Consider the following 19,565-nt stretch of genomic DNA (forward strand, 5'->3'; position numbering starts at 1 on the left):
CACTTGGGTATATAACATATAGGATGGAGCAATTGTGGTACATGAGGTGCCCTGACCGATTTTTCCACCTTTCTTCATATGCCTTTTTCCTTTTATGATTTTTCTTCAATCAACTGCTCGGGGCTGAAGGGTTAAGAGCATGATGTGTGACATATAGCAGCAAATACCCCCTTTAAGGTAGGGTGGTTCATTGCCAACGAAGGGTTGGAATAATCATGGGTTCCTAAATTATAAGGAGGCTCATCCAGGGCTTGTAGGAACCAAGGTGATGTTCATGATGATGGTCATGTATTGGCTTTTAGTCCTATTGAATGTGGCCAATTATGCTTTTACTTTCCTTTTCAGCTGCATCAACCTCTAAGGAATCATTCCAAGCTTGACCCAAGGTGTGGGAAAGCAGAAGGGGAAAGCTCACCCTATGTGGACCCAATGGGCGAATGTGGACCCAAGTGGGAGAAATGATGAATGGGGTTATAATGAGTGGAAGGGAAGTAATATATATGGATGAGGGAGCAAGACCACGCAACCAAAATCGGGGTTTCCCATGTAATACCATCCCTAAAGTCGAAGGGTCAGTAAAAGAGATCCTGCGGGACTAGAATCCAAGGTTAACATCAAAAGGGGTCCAGGAGACAAGAGCACAGACCTAACCCATTCTTTCTGCTGAATCCCCCCATTAATCCATGCCCATAAGTGTCAATGATAAGCAAACTCAATACTCAATTACTGTTAATATTGGCAACTAGGGCCAAACTTCACCTTGGATAGCGCATATCAGGCAACTCATATTTTTATTGGATTCCTCTTTTCGAGAGGTGTAGGATTGATCTAAAGATCATCCCATTCTGACATGTACAAATGGAATTATGAATTTATTTTGATAATGGACAAATTGTCAAACTCGGCCAGCACACTCATGTAGGCTCAGAAGCCCAACAATCACGTCTATTTATCCCCAACGTTTGCATATAAACACATGACGCCTCATCCTCATTTTGGACACTTCACTCATGCACATCTTCTCTCTCTTGCATTGATTGGGTACGAAATTCAGAGGCTACTCTCCATACGTGCAAAGGAAAGGAAGGGTTTTTTGTTCCAGCTGTTGACTAGCGTTCACTGAAATTGCAGAGGCTGTTTTGACTTGTGTTGACCTATTTTGATGTCGTTTTGGGTGGAGGATTTCTGTGAGTAGGCTGGAGTTTTGGGCTCAAAATCCAAGGCAACGTTGACTCTTGTTTGACCAGTGTTGACTGTGTTAGGGTTGGCTGCAACGTTGAACTTTGTTGACCAGGTTTGACTGGACTTTTTCGGACTATTTTTGCATTGATTAGACTTGTTGTTGGAGGCCGAACTTGATTGTGTTTGACTGAGCTGAATTGAGGAAGAATTCTGCCCTGTTGACCAACGTTGACTTTCTGGTTAGGGCTTTTTGTTTCTGCTATTTGACTGATCAGATTTTCACTGTAATTGGGCAAGTGAATATTATACATTGTTCTCTCTCTCTTTGCTAAACTTTTGAAGAATTATAAGAAGAATTGATCAAGGGTTTCCCCACATTGGAGTTTGCCCTTGGCAGGTGCCATATCTTGTGTCCTCTTGTCTTGGCTAGTCTTCTACTGTTATTGTTTATGTTCTATCTACAGTTTACTATCATGTTGATGTGATTGCTAAACTGGATATTGATATTTGGCTAATAAAGAAATTCAAGTGAAATTGCCCTAAGCATAGAACATACCATTGTTATCCTAAAATTAAGAGGGTATCAAAGCTGAGGTGAAGGTAAAGCCCAAGAAAGAGTGAGAAAAGCAATACGAAGATGAGCAATCACTGATCAAAGACAAGATTCAATGGCTTCCACATCCTACTTCAAGTCTGATGATAAGCTTCATGGTAAGTCTGATTATCATGCATGGAAGATGTATCTTGATTTGACATTAGAAGAGCAAGATGTGATGGACTATGTGTAAGGAAAGATTTTAGAACCTCCTTCTAATGCACCGGCTACTGCTAAGACCAAGTACAAGAAGGGTGAAGTCAAAGCCAAGAAGATCAGCAGGGATTCTATTCATAAGCATTTAGTTGTTTGCATTTCCGATTTGAGCACTTCAACGAAGGTATATGACAAGTTGGTTGGCATATTCAAATCTAGCAATGCAAATCAAATTCCTTTCCTCAAGAATATGCGGAAGGATATAAAGAAAGGAAAAAATAAAGATATTCAATCCTACATCATGAGGATTACAAAGATCAAAAATGATCTTCTTTCGATTGGAGAAGTTATTGTTGATAGCGAGCTTACTCTCATTTCCCTTGGAGGACTCCCTGGTGAATGGCACATGTTCAACACTACTATTCTTAACAACAATAGGATTCAAGGTTTTGAAGAATTTACGACTAGATGCTCTCAAGAAGAAACAAGGATGATGGAACTAGATATGCCTTCAAATAGGAATGATCCTATTGCATTCTCTTCTCATGCTAAAAGAAGAACAATGCAGGTTCAAAGAAGCAATGTCAATGAAGGTTAGGTTTCAAAAATGGCAAGGAGGGAAGATGCCTCATTTGCAACAAGTTTGGTCACTATGCTAGGGAGTGTCCTAATAGAAGGGATACACCTCATGATAATGACAACCACAACAACAACAATTCCAGGGGCAATAACAATCAAAGGAATGGCAGATTCAACAACCAAGGAAAAAGGAATGCTCCCGCTTCTCATCAAGGAAATGGTTGCCCTCCCAAGAGATCAAGAAACACCAGTTATGATGAATCTAAAGTTATTGATAACAAGCAAAAATAATTCTATCTTATATCTGTCCTTTATACTACATCTCCTCTGGGCACTTTGGGAAATTGGTTAATTGATAATGGTGACTCAAGGCACTTCACCAAGTATAAGGAAGCTCTTTCAAATTTGATTGAAATGGATACAAAGTTAGAAATTATCCTTGGATAAAATGGCACCTATCTTATGAAGGGAGTTGGGAATGTTACTCTTCAATTAAATCAGGATAACACCATTCATCTACAAGAAGTATTATATGTACCCGATCTAAAGAAGAACCTGGTATCTATCTCGGCAATGGAGGACAAAGGATTCAAGGTGGCATTCATCAATGGAAAGGTACCTGCGTTGAATAAAAATTTCAAAGATGCATTTACACTTGGCTTCATGGTTGATAGCCTGTATCAAGTTGGAGGAAATCCATTGGGAGCTATGTTTTGCAACACATCATTTCAATCCGAATTATGGCACCGAAGGTTTGCTCATCTACATTATAAGGCTCAAACGGATGCGAGGAAGATGGTAACAGATATGCCGGAATTTAAAGTAGAACATGAAGGTGTTTGTCACAGGTGTGCCGAAGGAAAGCATACAAGGGGACCATTCCCTTCAAGTGATAGCAAGACTACTGAGATATTGCAATTGATTCATTCTGATCTATTTGGTGCAATGCTCATGAACTCATTGGGAGGATACTTATATTATGCCATATTTATGGATGATTTCTCTCGCAAGACTTGGATATATTTCTTGAAGAAGAAGGACAAAGTATTCTCATGGTTCCATTCTTTCAAAACTTTGGTCGAAAACCAAACCAGGAAGAAGATCAAAATATTGAGGACCGATAATGGAACCGAATACGAATCAAATGAGTTCAAAGATTATTGTAGAAAAGTTGGCATTAAGAGGGAGACTACTACTGCATATACTCCTTAGCAAAATGGCGTTGTTGAAAGGAAGAACTGTTTTATCGTAGAAGCCACTCGTGCCATGCTTCATGATCAAAGCCTTCCGAAGTTCTTATGGGCCAAAGCTGCAAACACTGTAGTGTATGTTCAGAATAGATGCCCTCATCAAGCGTTGGACTCCAAAACTCTGGAAGAAGTTTTCACTGGTAAGAAACCTGATGTTTCTCACTTTATAATTTTTGGTAGCCTGTATATTTTCATGTGCCAAAAGAAAAGAGAAGCAAATTGGATGCTTCTGGGAAGAAAGGAACATTTTTGGGCTACAATGAAACTTCCAAGGCATATAGAATCTATGTGCCTTGTCAAAGAGAAGTGGAGATAAGTCATGATGTCACTTTCAGTGAGGATGTTGCCCTTGGGAAGATTAATAACCTTCCTTTTCCAAGGAAGGACACAGTAGTAGATTCCGAAAAGAAGGGAGAACCGTAGGATGAGCAGATGCCCGATACTGAAGGACCAATGGATCCCATTGATCCACCCCCTCATGAGCCCTCCTCCTCGAAAAGGACACACTCATGGCTTAGGGAGGCTCTCGAAGATGCCGAGAGACATGTTGCACCTAGGGGGACATTTCGTGAAAGCAAGAAACTGAATAGGTACCAAGGGTACTTAACTACTATGAGCATCATTGTTCAATTTGAGCCTTGCACATTCAAAGAAGCTGCCAAACACCAAGTTTGGAAGGATGACGAAGAGTATGAATCGATTATGAAGAATGATGTCTGAGATGTGGTCCCTAGACCCAAGGACAAATCCTTTGTCACCTCGAAACGACTCTTCAAGATCAAGCATGGAGCTGATGGAAGTGTTGAAAAGTTCAAGGCCAGATTCGTTGCTTGAGGCTTCTCTCAAAAGGAAGGTGTAGATTATGATGAGATATTTGCACCGGTTGCCCGCTACACCACCATCCATTCGATTATAGCCCTTGCTGCCTCGCAAGGATGGAATCTTCATCAGATGGATGTCAAGACTGCCTTCTTGCATGGTTCACTTAAGGAGGAAGTCTATGTAGAACAACCTAAGGGGTTCGAAGTTCAAGATCGTCAGACACATGTATGTAGGTTGAAGAAAGCCCTCTATGGGTTGAAGCAAGCACCCCGGGCTTGGTATGAGAGGATCGATAGCTATCTAATGAAGCTGGGATTTACAAGAAGTGAAGTTGATCCGAACCTTTACTTTAAGGTTGAGAATGATAGACCTCTCATCTTGGTACTCTATGTGGACAATCTCTTTCTGAGACGTGCAGACCCTCTTATTCATCAATGTAAGAGGGAGTTGGCTTCTGAATTCGAGATGAAAGACTTAGGACTGATGCATTACTTCCTAGGGTTGGAGGTCTGGCAAAAGCCAGGCAAGATTTTCCTTTCTCAAAGAAAATATATTAAGATACTTGAAAGATTTGGGATGGTGGACTGCAAATTTGTGACTAGTCCAATGGAACTTAACTTCAAGAAGTTATGCGGAAGTGCTGCTGGGCCCGATTTGGGAAATCATTCCGAGTATTGCCAAATCGTGGGGGCCTTGATGTTCTTGGTGAAATCCCGTCTCGACATATGTTTTGCAGTGAATACATTGAGTCAATTTATGGTCGAGCCTCATCACATACATTAGATTGCTACCAAGAATCTCTTGAGATATATTCAAGGCACAATCACTTATGCACTGAGATACATTGCCAGGAATGTCAGGCTTCATGGTTACTTTGATGCAGACTGGGTTGGTAGTGTGGTGGATCGTAAAAGCACATATAGATGTTGCTTCTCTCTAGGTTCTACTTCGATATTATGGATGAGAAGGAAGTAGAAGTCGGGTGCCTTGAACACCACTAAGGTTGAATACATTGCTACTATTTTGGCCTCCTATGAAGTTGTTTGGTTGAGGAAGCTCTTTAGTGAGCTGTTTGGACATGTGCTAGATACCACCGTGATCTTCTGCGACAGCCAGAGTGGGATTCGTCTTCCGGAGAATCCCATGCTTCATGAGCGCTCCAAGCATATTGATATCAGGTACCACTTTATCTAGAATATGGTACAACGGGGAGCAATAACACTCCAACACATTGGGATTGATGATCAGGTCGCCGATATTCTTACGAAGCCCTTGGGGAAGGTCAAATTCTTAACCTTCCTTGAACGACTTGGAGTCGTGGAGAGACCCTCTTATGAGGGTTTCGTATGAGATAGATGTTGAGCTCTAGGAGCTCCGGGGGGCTTGGGGTACTTCTTTGAGTGATGAGCGACCATAGGGTGAGTGGTTCACCTTCCCCTAATGATGCGCGATGTACAGGGTGAGTGGTTCACCTTGCCCTGTGATACCCCATGGTAACATATGCATAGGATGAGTGGCTCACCTTCTCCTATGGCATATGCGCAGGATGAGTGGTTCACCTTCTCTTGTCTGCACATCCTACCAATGCAGTCCTAGACTCATGGGAAGTACCTCTCATCTGGCCAATGAGTAGGGAAATGAGGATAGGAACCATAGTACTACCGATGGATGCATCATGTACTACCATACTCCCTATGCTAGGATGTTGATATTGATCTGGGATCAATGGAAACTGACTCCAGGTCAGTTAAGAGTGGTATGACACACTCTCTATTATTGGAGACTGACTTCGAGTCAGTGAAGAATGGTATGATACATTCTCGATCATTTCTTCTTTCTTCATAGTTCAGCAGAGCAGAGGTGAAGTTCTCCCTAGTTGAGAAGGAGTGTTGATTTTGGCAACTAGGGCCAAACTTTAACTTGTACAACTCATATGAGGTAGCTCATATTTTTATTGGATTTCTCTCTTTGAGAGGTGTAGGATTGATCTAAAGATCATCCCATTCTACATGTACAAATGGAATTATGAATTTATTCTGATTATGGACAAATTTTCAAGGTCGGCCAACAAACTCATGTAGGCTCAGAAGCCCAACAGTCACGTCTACTCATCCTCAATGTTTGCATATAAATACATGATGCTTCCTCATTTTGGACACTTCACTCACTCACATATTCTCTCTCCTTCATTGATTGGGTATGAAATTCAGAGGCTTCTCTCCACATGTGCGAAGGAAAGGAAGTGATTTTTGTTCTAGCCATTCTCCAAAGTTGACCAAAATTGCAGAGGTTGTTTTGACTTGCATTGACCTGTTTTGGTGCAGTTTTGGGTGGAGGATTTTTGTTTGAGTAGACCACAGTTTTGGGCATGAAATTCAAGGCAACTTTGACTCTTGTTTGACCAGCGTTGACTGTGCTTGGGCTGGCTACAACATTGACCTTTGTTGACCAGGTTTGATTGGACTTTTTCAGATTGTTTTTGGGTTGATTAGACTTGATGTTGGAGGCTAAAGTTGACTGGGTTTGACCAAGTTGAATCAAGGAAGAATTTTTCCCTGTTGACCAACGTTGACTTTTTGGTTAGGGCTTTCGATATCTGCTATTTGACTAATTAGATTTTCACTGTAATTGGGCAAGTGAATATTATACATTGTACTCTCTCTCTTTGCTGAACTTTTGAAGAATTATAAGAATAATTGATCAAGGCTTTCCCCACATTGGGGTTTGTCCCTGCCTAGTGCCATATCTTGTGTCCTCTTGTCTTGGCTAGTCTTCTACCGTTATTGTTTATGTTCTATCTGCATTTTACTATCATGTTGATGTGATTGCTAAACTCGATATTGATATTGGGCTAATAAAGAAATTGAAGTAAAATTGCTCTAAGCATAGAACATACCATTGTTATCCTAAAATTAACAATTACCAAATGACAAGGTGTACTCTTAGGTTCGGGAGGCCCACCTTCAAACATACGATCATGACATATGGGTGAGGGACCACATGGCTAGCTCAAGTGGTGGCGAAATGGCATAACAAGCTAGTTGATGGATGCAAGGCATTGTTGGCTAGCAGCTAAGGACCATCTTGGAGAAATTGTTTCTCCTAGGGATATCACCCACAAAATGGTGGGTAACATTTGGCTCCAACTGTGACGTGATATCTCGAAGAAGTGGACGAAGCTACTCGAACGAGAAGTCACAAGAACTCCAACAATCTCTTGGTTACTGTAGACCTATTATTGGCACATAAAATAGATGAAAAACATGGGGCAACATGCTTTCGTGGCGTCTCATGATCACACATGCTTGGATTAGACCCATAAAATCGAGTTATAGAGATAATTTCAAATGCACTTTTTAAATCTAAATGGAACTATTCTATCATGAGAAATATCATATGATGTTAGTTCTAATGCAAAAATCAACATGCAATGCAATCCTCATCCAATAGGTGAATCTCAAGCAATCTTTGACCATCTCTAAGGATCGATGGAGTGTTGTCTACAGTTGTGGAGGCCCATGGCTCTCAACACCCACACTACATGTGCCAATGTAGCCCTTCGGAGGGTCAGGACTTTGTATAGGGAGACAAAACCCAAAATGGAGACCACCTGCAATCCTGGATAAGATCCAATGTGTCCCCTAGTTTCCAGTACAATAAGTCATCAAAGAAATCGAGTAAAAGAGTTTACAAACCATGGACAACAGGTGGGGACTTCATAATGGCTTGCCCTTCCATAATGGGCTTTGGCATGTGTTAATGTCTCCAAGCTCCAAATGGGGTTAGCCAAGTATCCCATTAAGTGGTTTCTACTTTTGAAGGGGATAATATGTCCAAGGTATATCCTTTAAGAGGTGGTGGCATGTGTAAAGAGATGAATCAAGTAGGGAATGAAAAGGGGCAGCCCTGGGCCACATGTTGGGGTACAAGGGTAGCTAGTAAAAGGGAAGCCCACACTTGGGTATATAATGGATAAGAGGGATGAATCGTGGTACATGAGGTGCCCTAACTGATTTTTCCACCCTCCTTTATATGCCTTTTGCCTTTTATGCTTTTTCTTCAATTAATTGCTCATGGCTTAAGGGGTAATTGCATGATGTGTGAGATATAGTGGTGGATACCCCCTTTAAGGTAGGGCAGTTCATTGCCCACCAGGGGTTGGGATAATCATGGGTCCCTAAATGATGAAGAGGTCCATCCAAGGCCTGTAGGAACCAGGGTGATGGCCATGATGATGGGGTAGAGCCCATGTATTGGCTTTTACCCACATGATAAATATGTTTGTCCTGGCCATCTTTTGTATTTTGTGGTACATTTTCTTGTTGAATGTGGCCAATTACGCTTTTAATTTTCTTTTCATTTGCATCAATCTCTAGGGCATCATTCCAAGTCTGACCCAAGGTGTGGGCAAGGGGAGGGGGAAGCTCACCCTATGTTGGTCTAGTGGAGGAATGTGGCCCCAGGTGGGAGAAGTGATGAATGGGTTTATAATAAGTAGAAGGCAAGTAATATATATGGATGAGGGAGCGGGACCACGTAACCCAAATCAGGGTTTCCCAAGTAATACCATCCCTAAAGTCAAAGGGTTAGTAAAAGAGATCCCACGGGACTAGAATCCAAGGTTAACATCAAAAGGGGTCCAGGGGACAAGAGCACAAACCTAGTCCATTCTTTCCACCAAATCCCCCCATTAATCCATGCCCAAAAGTGTCCATCATAAGCAAACTCAATACCCAATTACCAAATGACAAGGCATACCTTTAGGCTCGGGTGGCCCACCTTCAAACATAAGATCATGACAGATGGGTGAGGGACCACATGGTTGGCTTAGGTGGCAGCGAAATGGCATAATGAGCTAGTTGGTGGCTGTAAGGGGCTTTCGGATGAGGACCATCTTGGAGAAAAAATTTCTCCAAGGGACATCAACCACAAAATGGTGGATGACATTTGGATCTGACTGGGACGTCATCTCTCGAAAAAGTGGACGAAACTACACGAACGAGAGGTCACAAGAACTCCAACAATCTCTTGGTCACCATAGACCTATTACCACATATAATAGATGAAAAACATGGGGCAATATGCTTTCGCGATGTTTCATGATCACATATGCTTGGATTAGACCCATAAAATCAACTTATAGAGACAAACTTTCAAATGTAGTTTTCAAATCTAAATGCAACTAATCTATCATGAGAAATATCATATGATTAGTTCTAATGTGAAAATCAGCATGTAATGCATCCTACTCTAACATCCATAACATACAATGTCAAGTGCTAGGTATAATCATAGACCCAATGCAACCAACATGTAAATTGATCAATACAAGATTGCATGCTTCCATGATTATTTGTGCAATGGACCCAACAACACAAATGGGAATAATGATATGAGGGGTTGTGAGGGCAGGAGGTGAGAAAACAAGAGACCAATATGCCATAAAAAGGAACCTTGGAAGGAAAGGACACCAGTTGAGAGGATTGAATTTGATCCTCCAACCAGGTGATGGAAATGTCAATGACCAAGTATATGAATCTTTGTTGAAGAACTATCTAGGGCCTATGATACTTAGGGTAAGAAGGAGTAAACGACTCAGACATATTTAGGATGATACTATTTTGGTCATTGGGAAAACAAGAAGTGGACTCATCATCGTGTTTAGGGAAACCATGATTCTTGTTCTTTTGTAAGGGAAACTAGCTCTTCATCAAAACTAGGGGAACAAACTTCATCACAAACATCCATTTTCGGGCCAAGGACATAACAAGGGGTGAAATGCTCAAACATGAAGAAAAACCCTGTATCGATGGCATGGCTAAAGGAAGCTTCTTCGCCAGTTTCTTTTACATTAGAGTCATCAGAATTAGCCACAATTTCGGAAGCCTCTTCTTTGATTGAATCATCTTGGAACATAAAGAAGAGGCCCTTCCAATCACTAGGAAGGGCTTCATAAGGTCAACACTGTTGTTCAGAAGGGGCAGAGTATCTTCTTCTTTCTTGAGCTCATTTTTATAAATTTGAGAAACTATGCGGTCTTCATTTTTATAATCATACCTAATTCCCCAATCAATAATCCAAAGGTCGCTCGTGAATTCTTCATTTATTTGACTATCATGATCCTCCTTAGAATGGTCCCATTCTTCTCTATATATATGGTGTTGGTTAAGATGCCATTCTTTCTCTTCTTTAGACATGGAGGACTTTTCTTCCTTCATCTGTTCCCAAAGAATGATATCCAAGGTATTTACTACATGATTTTGATAAAATGCTTCAAGAAGCATGTCATCGGTAGGACTCTTTTTATATTCACGCTTCATGTTACAGAGCCTTTCCGATTGCTTACAATAGTGGGATAAAAATTCTTGTGAGTTATATATTATTGAAATTTGTAAGTCTGGCATGTCAGAAATTCCTACTGCATTATCTGGTTTATTATCTCATACTTGTTCTTTCCATTAACAAGTTATTTATAAATATAAATACTAAAATAAACACAAATGCAACCTCAACACATATACAGATTAGCAACTGAAATAACTGAGACAATCACACAAGGGACACCGTTATTTTTGGACAATCGTCCCTGGAAAAACCCAATGCGGGAAAAATGGTGCAGTAGATATGAGGGTTTTATTATTATGCAGTTTCTGAATATATCTAGGGTGCCAAAAATGGCTCACCCTTCGGGGAATTTCCTTGGCAGAAGTACCTCTCCTCGGAGATGGATATTCTGGCTGATCACCCACCGGACAATCGATCCCATAGCAACTACACCAACTCCTTAGCTGGACAACGAAAGCTGCTCCATGCTTCTCCACTGCTCTGCGTCACTTTCAGGGACTGCGTCACCCTCTCAGCTCCAGTCAACCCCACGAAAAATCTCCATGGCTGCCTCTTGGCCCTACATCAACTCTGCTAGCCTCTACGCAACTACTGTTGCCTCTACGTTAGCCACTTGGCTCTCTGCGTCGGCCCTCTGGCCCTCCGCATCATCCACGCTAGCCTCCTCAGCTTCTGTGTCAGTCCCAGCTGCATCTGCATCAGCCTTCCTAGGCTTTGCACTCTCTCTGGTACTATCTCTGCCTCTTTGCTATGTATTCTCGACCTTCTGCCGAAATGCCCCTCGCTACAACAGATCATTGGTTCGATTCTCTAAGCAAACACCGCTCTAGAAAATCGAACTGATTGATCAATTTGGTGTATCTTCAACTGACCCTCAAGCCTCCTCTTATACTTTTCCTATTGAGTCTTCAATGACCGAGATTAAGTCCCTAATCAACAACTAAGATTAGATTTTGGCTTGATCCTCGTCTCTTGGAACCTTCTTACCAAAATTATATTAATACACATTAATATTTTAATTTTCCTAAGTTTATACTTAGGACCCCATTAAAAATATTAATTATTGTAATATCTCCTCATCCGGGTAGAATTTCTCCAAATGATTTCTGGGTTTTGGAGATCTCATGTGCTTTAGCCTCTCCAGCAATTTTCATGGCTAGAGCACATCTGATGCCACTACAAATCAACACTTCCTCTTAGCGAGGAATGTGCTCTAGTAATGTTTCACCATGGAAACATTACACTGATCCTCCGCACCGGTACCTGTGCTGATGCTTAGCTTGCTACCTCACATCATCTGCACTACTACTTCCTGTACTGCTGCCTATGACACTGCCATTGCCACTGCTACATCTGTACTACAACTCCCTCTCAATATGCTGCCCATTCTGCCGCTAGCACTACCACTGCTAATTGCTGCACTGCAACTCAGTTACCAAGAAGTAGGTAACTGACTTCTCCCAAAGACTGACATCTCAGTCAGTTTGGAAGCCTCGTGAAACTGAAGCTGCCTCTACTGCTATCCCATGCTCCCTTTGTTGCCATTGCGTTACTGTATACACCTCTGTTCCTCTCGCATTGCTGCCACCTCCAATGCACTGTGTCATATTTTTGCAACCAAGCACTGCCTTGCTGCTCTACCACAATTTGCTCCACCCGACTCCTGTCATTCTGCTACTGTCGTTAAGGGCTTCCGTAGTCAGATATGTTCTGAGAGTTTCGACACCTCAAGGATCCTGCCCCTAGTATGTAGTCCTCCTGACTACAACTCGATGTCTCCCCACCTCTTCTCTAGAGGTGCATGAGCACTCATGGCATAGTCATCATCAATCTCGACCTCTTTCTCCGCCTTAGCTGGAGCTGCCTTTGAATCGGAAGCCTCTCCCTTGTTTTTCTTCCTGGGACATTGGGATGCATAATGTCCCAACTCCCCACAATGGAAGCACTTCACCTTGGAGATGTCCTTCTTCTTCCTCTTCCCTTGTTGCCCTGCAGATGCTAGAGCTACATCCTCCTCCCCTTTCTTGATTCGACCTCCCTTGCCACTACTCCCCGCCTTAGTCATCCTCTTGATCTCTTCTTGGCAAAGAGTTGCCCACATCTCCTCCCAACTGGGAAGAGTAGCCCTGCCCAAAATACTTTGGACAAATGTCTCCCACTCCTCGGAGACTGCATTCAGGGCAATCCTGACCATAAATTCTAGATCTGGTGTAGACCCCACGGAAGTAAGCTGGTCGTGAATATCCTGCAACTTGAGAAGGAATGGATCTATCTGCTCTCCCCTCTGCATCTGATATGACCACAACTGATTCTCCAATAGCATCTTCCATTGTACGGAAGAGCCCTGATACAAGGTCATCAAAGTGTCCCACATCTCCTTTGTTGTGTTCTTCTCAGCAATATGTGGTATGACGTGATCTTTGACCTTGTTAAGGATCATGCACTTCGCCCTTGCCATTGCATCCTAATATTTCTCCTTCTCAGCTAGATCAATTGGGATAGCCACGGTTCTCAATGCAAAGTCCTTGATGCGATTTCGATCCAAGACTTCCAGGATCTTGGCCTTCCAGATGACAAAGTTGGAAGCCCCGTCCAACCTATCCTGATCACTCAGTCCATTCACTGCCATTTCAACTCCTCTTTTGGAGTCCCTCTAAGTCTCGACTCCCCTCCTGGAAATCTCTCTCTAAGTCCTGATTTCCCATCTAGAAATCCACTGGCCAACTGTCGAACCGCTCCTCTCCAATCCTCCTTGCAACTGCAACTCAGATCTAGATTCCTTAGCTAGAAATCTGTCGAGGTAGTGACTCCCTCTACTTTGGTTCCGTCTCCTTAGGCATTGATCTGCTTCGACAGAAACAACATCCCACTAGCTCCTCAAATTACAATCTGCTCACAGCTCCCCAAGCCCCAACAACTAAAGAAACTAAGCCTTTTAGGCTCTCCGCAATTCTGGCAATGAATGAATCTGCAGCTCCTAGCCACAACGTCGATCCTTCTTGGCTGAGAAAAATGATCGGGCACTGCATAGGTCTGATCTGCCCCTCTGCCTCTGTGCTGACCCTCCTTCAGGCTCGAAATGATGCTATAGGCTCTACGTCACTTCCTCTCTAGCTGCTTCTGCTCTGGAACAACGTTGTCGCTGCTACTGCTACTGCTACAAATTCTTCAAATTACTACTAGTGCCTTCAGTTCTGATATGATCTGCAATGCTTTGATACCATGTTGAAATTTGTAAGTCTGACACGTCAGAAATTCGTACTGCATTCTTTGGTTTATTATCTCCTACTTGTTCTTTCCATTAACAAGTTACTTATAAATATAAATACCGAAATAAACACAAATACAACCTCAACACATATAAAGATCAGTAACAAAAATAACTGAGACAATCACACAAGGGACACCGTTATTTTTGGACAATCATCCCTGGAAAAACCCAATGCGAGAAAACCGATGCAATAGATATGAGGGTTTTATTATTATGCAGTTTATGAATACAACTGGGGTGCCAGAAATGGCTCACCCTTCAGAGAATTTCCTTGGCAGAAGTACCTCTCCTCGGAGATAGATATTCTAGTTGATCACCCACGAGATAATCGATCCCACAACAACTATGGCAGCTCCTTAGTTGGACAGTGAAAGCTGCTCCAAGCTTCTCCACTGCTCTGCATCACTTCTAGGGACCGCGTCACCCTCTCAGCTCCAGTTTGGCCCACAAAAAATCTCCAACTCTGCCTCTTGGACTTGCATAAGCTCTGCTAGCCTCTGCGTCAGCCACTTGGCTCTCTGTGTCAGCCCTCTGGCCCTCTACGTCACCCATGCTAGCCTCCTTAGCCTCAACGTCAGTCCCAATTGCCTCTGCATCAACCTTCCCAGGCTCTGTGCTGTCTCTCGGGTACTATCTCTGCCTCTCTGCTATGTATTCTTGGCCTTATGCCAAATTGCCCCTCGCTATAACAGATCACTAGTTCGATTCTCTCAGCAAACCCCACTCCAGAAAATCGAACTGACTGATCAATTTGTTGTATCTCCAAGTGACCCTCAAGCCTCCTCTTATACTTTTCCTGTTGAGTCTTCAACGACCGAGATTAAGTCCCTAGTTAATGACTAAGATTGGATTTGGCTTGATCCTTGTCTCTTAGAACCTTCTAACCCAAAATTATATTAATACACATTCATATTTTAATTTTCCTATGTTTATACTTAGGACCCCATTAAAAATATTAATTATTTTAATATCTCCTCATCCGGGTAGAATTTCTCCAAATGATTTTTGGGTTTTGGAGATCTCATGTGCTTTAGCCTCTCCACCAATTTTCATGGCTAGAGCACATCCGATGCTACCACAAATCAACATATATAGAGCCATCAATTGCCTGCAAGACCCTTCATATTCTGTCATCCATTCTTGCAACACTTGAGGGCTCTCGGGATCCAAATATTCTTTATCAACCTTGTGGAGGGCATACCTTTCAATTCATGAGTTTCCTTTTTGACACAGTCCTCAAGGTTATTTCCAAACTCTTCATTGTCCTTACTAAGCGTATGAGATCTCCCTTCTTTATGTACTTTATCGAGGATCTCCTCAAGGCTCAAATGAGTTTGGCTTTCCTTGCTGTCTTGATTAAGATTATTTTGATCGGCCCAATTTTTTACAAAGACATCCTTGAATTGATCAAAATCTTCAATACTTCTTAAGGGGAAGTTGACAAACTAGTCCCTAGCCTTACCCTCAAGTGACAATGTGAAGAGCATCATGAAGATATCATTGTCATCCTCATTAGGCATCCATAAGGTGCATTCCCATATAAAGTCAACCATATATTTCTCGATATCAACACTATTTCCATCAAACTTGGGCAACCATTCATAATGCTTAGCAATTAATAGGTGAGGAGGAATGGAGGAGGCCCTTAATGCCTTAAATGAATTTAGGCATTGAATGACATCTTCAACCACCTTTAGTTTGAGCTTCTCATTTGCCAAGAAGCATTCAACCAAAGTTGATAAAGAAGAGATACTTTTGGGTTTACATGATTTTTCAACCCAGCACCCTGGTGCAGTCCCAATAGAGATGAGGAACTAATGAATCCAAACATCTTCATGAGCAGTGTCGGCCTTTGAAATATATGCCATGGAACTAGCCACATGGTCGACTGCTAAAGATGGGTCATCATCAAACCTAAGCAAGGCTTCCCCATGATTACGATTAATGGCATTTGGATATCCCGAGATCCCTTTAGTATCCAATGTTGGGTGTATTGCTACCAAATCCCACATGGTTTTGAATATTCTATGGGGATCATATGTGGAGTCGCCAAGGTGATTGAAATTGCCTTGACAAATGCTTGCTTCACCCTTCAAGCATTTGCTTTGAAGCTTATTAAGGAACTAGGATCTCATTCTTCGAATGGAGTCGCCAATAATGTTATGTCAATATGTCGTATGGGGAACAAAACACATGCTTTGTGTCTACAACAATGGCACCAAAATGTTATCTCTCAAACTAGTAGGAGGTCCTAGAGGGATACTTGCTAGGTTGAGAGCAGTAATGAAGCTAAAGCCCACTGTCACCACATTTAAAGCTTCCTACTCCCTACGGACTTTCACCGATGGGAGGAGACCCGATATGTAGAGAATCACTTATAAAGGATAAATCAACTAAGATGGGTGTAAAGTGATCTCAGGGACCCTTTCCTAGGGGAGGCTAAAAAATGGGACTTGCTTGCTTCTTGAGCAAGGTACAAAGCTTTCTAGGAGAAGGGGATGAGGATTTAAGGGCTAGGTTTGAGGAGTTTGAATTGTAAAGGAGCTTCCAAAATCCTAAAATCCTTGTTGAACTTGGTTTCCCAAATGGTTTTTGAAAAATTGACTTTTCAAAGGTATAGAACCACACGGGACCAAGTGGACCCAAATTAGGTCAAGAGGAGTTTAGCACCAGTGATAGACTTGAACTAAAAAAGGAGGAGAAGAGGACCAACGAATTGATTTTCAATTGGAGGTGCAAAATGATCCCTATGAGGAACTAGCCTAGAGAAACTTAGGGCAAAAACCAATCTCGAGGCCAGGGCTTGGGATATCTCACAACCCTGACATCCGAATTTCCTCAAATTTGGAGGACGCCTAGGATACGTACCAGTGTAGTAGAGGCCAAGATATCAAAATTTTCTTATGGGTGTTTTGTCGGGAAAATGATGCCCTAGGAGCCCTAATGTGGCTAGCCCTAAACATAATTTCACAATTTCGCAGTCAATGCATTCAACAACTAGCCATAGTATAGCGAAAATTCATTATCAATGCATGTGACAAAGTAAAAGAATACTAGCATTAAATTTGCACTTACATGTAAGAGAATATATCCAACCACCAATAGACTTGCCAATCATGAAGCTCCAAGATAGGAAAAGACAATCCATACATCAAAATGCATCCATGCTCCCAAATTTCGTCCATCAAGAGGGAATAGCAGAAATGTCAAGAGAGATACAAGTCCAAACCAAAGGATTATAAGAAATGAACTCTCATCATTTGTATTTATACTCTCCTAATGACTTTGATTTACCTATTTGAGTCTACACTAGCACCTTAAATTAAAAATAATGTGCAAAATAACCAACTTTTGGTGACAAGCCCACTAAACTAGCTCATAAATGAAATAACAAGCCTCTCAATAGGTTGAATGATCAATAATACATGTTGTTGGGCTCTATAAGAGGCTTGATTAAGTCCATAAGAGCCAAAATGATGAATTGGACTTCCAAAAGTGATGGACAAGGGGTTGGCCCCCTATTCTCCACATAATAAACCTATGGTGCTCCCAATGGCTATGAGGGCACACAAGTGACTTCATTGGTCTCCACGTAAGTAGAAGATGTCTGCAAACCATTTTTAAGGGCTCATATGATCATGTAAGTGATGCCACATCAACATACAAGTCCTGGTCATCTGCCAAGTGCATGGTACAACTGGCTAGGCAAAGGTGAACCAAGTGCATATTCCTCATCCAATAGGTGAATCTCGAGCATCTTTGAACATCTCTGGGGATCTATGGAATGTTGTATACTGTTGTGGAGGCTCATGGCTCTCAACACAGACCCTACATGTGCCAATGTAAGCCTCTGGAGGGTTAGGACCCCATATAGTGAGACCAAACCCAAAATGGAGACCACCTGCAATCATGCATAAGATCCAATGCGTCTCCTAGCTTTCAGTACAACAAGTCATTAAGGAAATCTAGTAAAAGAGTTTACAAACCATGGACAACGGGTGGGGACTTCATAATGGTCTACCCTTCCATAATGGGCTTTGGCATGTGCTAATGTCTCCAAGCTCCAAATGGGGTTAACCAAGTATCTCATTAGCTGGTTTCTATTTCTAATGGGGATAATATGTCTAAGGTACATCCTTTAAAAGGTGGTGGCATGTGATAAAGAGATGAATTGGGTAGGGAATGGAAAAGGGCAGCTCTTGGGCCACATGCTGGGGTACAAGGGTAGCTAGTAAAGAGAAGCCCAAACTTGGGTATATAATGTATAGGAGGGAGCAATCGTGGTACATGAGGTTACCCAACCTTGATTTTTCCACCCTTCTTCATATGCCTTTTGACTTTTATAATTTTTCTTCAATTAACTACTCGGGGCTCAAGGGGTAAGACCATGACATGTGAGATATAGCAGTGGATACCCCCTTTAAGGTAGGTTTGTTCATTGCCTACCAGGGGTTGGAATAATCATGGGTCCCTAAATGATAAAGAGGCTCATCCAGGGCCTGTAGGAACTAGGGTGATGGCCATGATGATGGGGTAAAGCTTACGTATTGACTTTTGCCCACGTGCTAAATGTGTTTGTGCCAACCATCTTTTGCATTTGGCAGTACATTTTCCTGTTGAATGTGGCGAAGTATGCTTTTATTTTTCTTTTCAACGGCATGAACCTCCATTGCAACATTCCAAGCCTGACCCAATGTGTGGGCAAGGGGAAGGGGAAATCTCACCCTATGTGGACCCACTGGAGGAATGTGGACCCAGGTGGGAGAAATGATGAATGGGGTTATAATGAGTGGAAGGGGAGTAATATATATGGATGAGGGAGCGGGACCACGCAACCAAAATCGAGGTTTCCCATGTAATACCATCCTTAAAGCTGAAGGGTCAGTGAAAGAGTTCCCATGGAACTAGAATCCAAGGTTAACATCAAAAGGGGTCCAGAGGACAAGAGCACAAACCTAGCCCATTCTTTATGTCGAATCCCCCCATTAATCCATGCCACAGATGCGTCCATGATAAGCAAACTCAATACACAATTACCAAATGACAAGGCATACCTTTAGGTTCAAGAGGCCCACCTTCAAACATACGATCATGACAGATGGGTGGGGGCCACAGATGGGTGGCATGTGATAAAGAGATGAATTGGGTAGGGAATGGAAAAGGGCAGCTCTCGGGCCACATGCTGGGGTACAAGGGTAGCTAGTAAAGAGAAGCCCAAACTTGGGTATATAATGTATAGGAACTAGGGTGATGGCCATGATGATGGGGTAAAGCTTACGTATTGACTTTTTCCCACGTGCTAAATGTGTTTGTGCCAACCATCTTTTGCATTTGGCGGTACATTTTCCTGTTGAATGTGGCGAAG

This window comes from Pinus tabuliformis, chromosome 7, assembly GCF_031772625.1.
Source record: "Pinus tabuliformis cultivar Carrire ecotype Pingquan chromosome 7, CPIR1, whole genome shotgun sequence".
NCBI classification, from domain to species: domain Eukaryota; kingdom Viridiplantae; phylum Streptophyta; class Pinopsida; order Pinales; family Pinaceae; genus Pinus; species Pinus tabuliformis.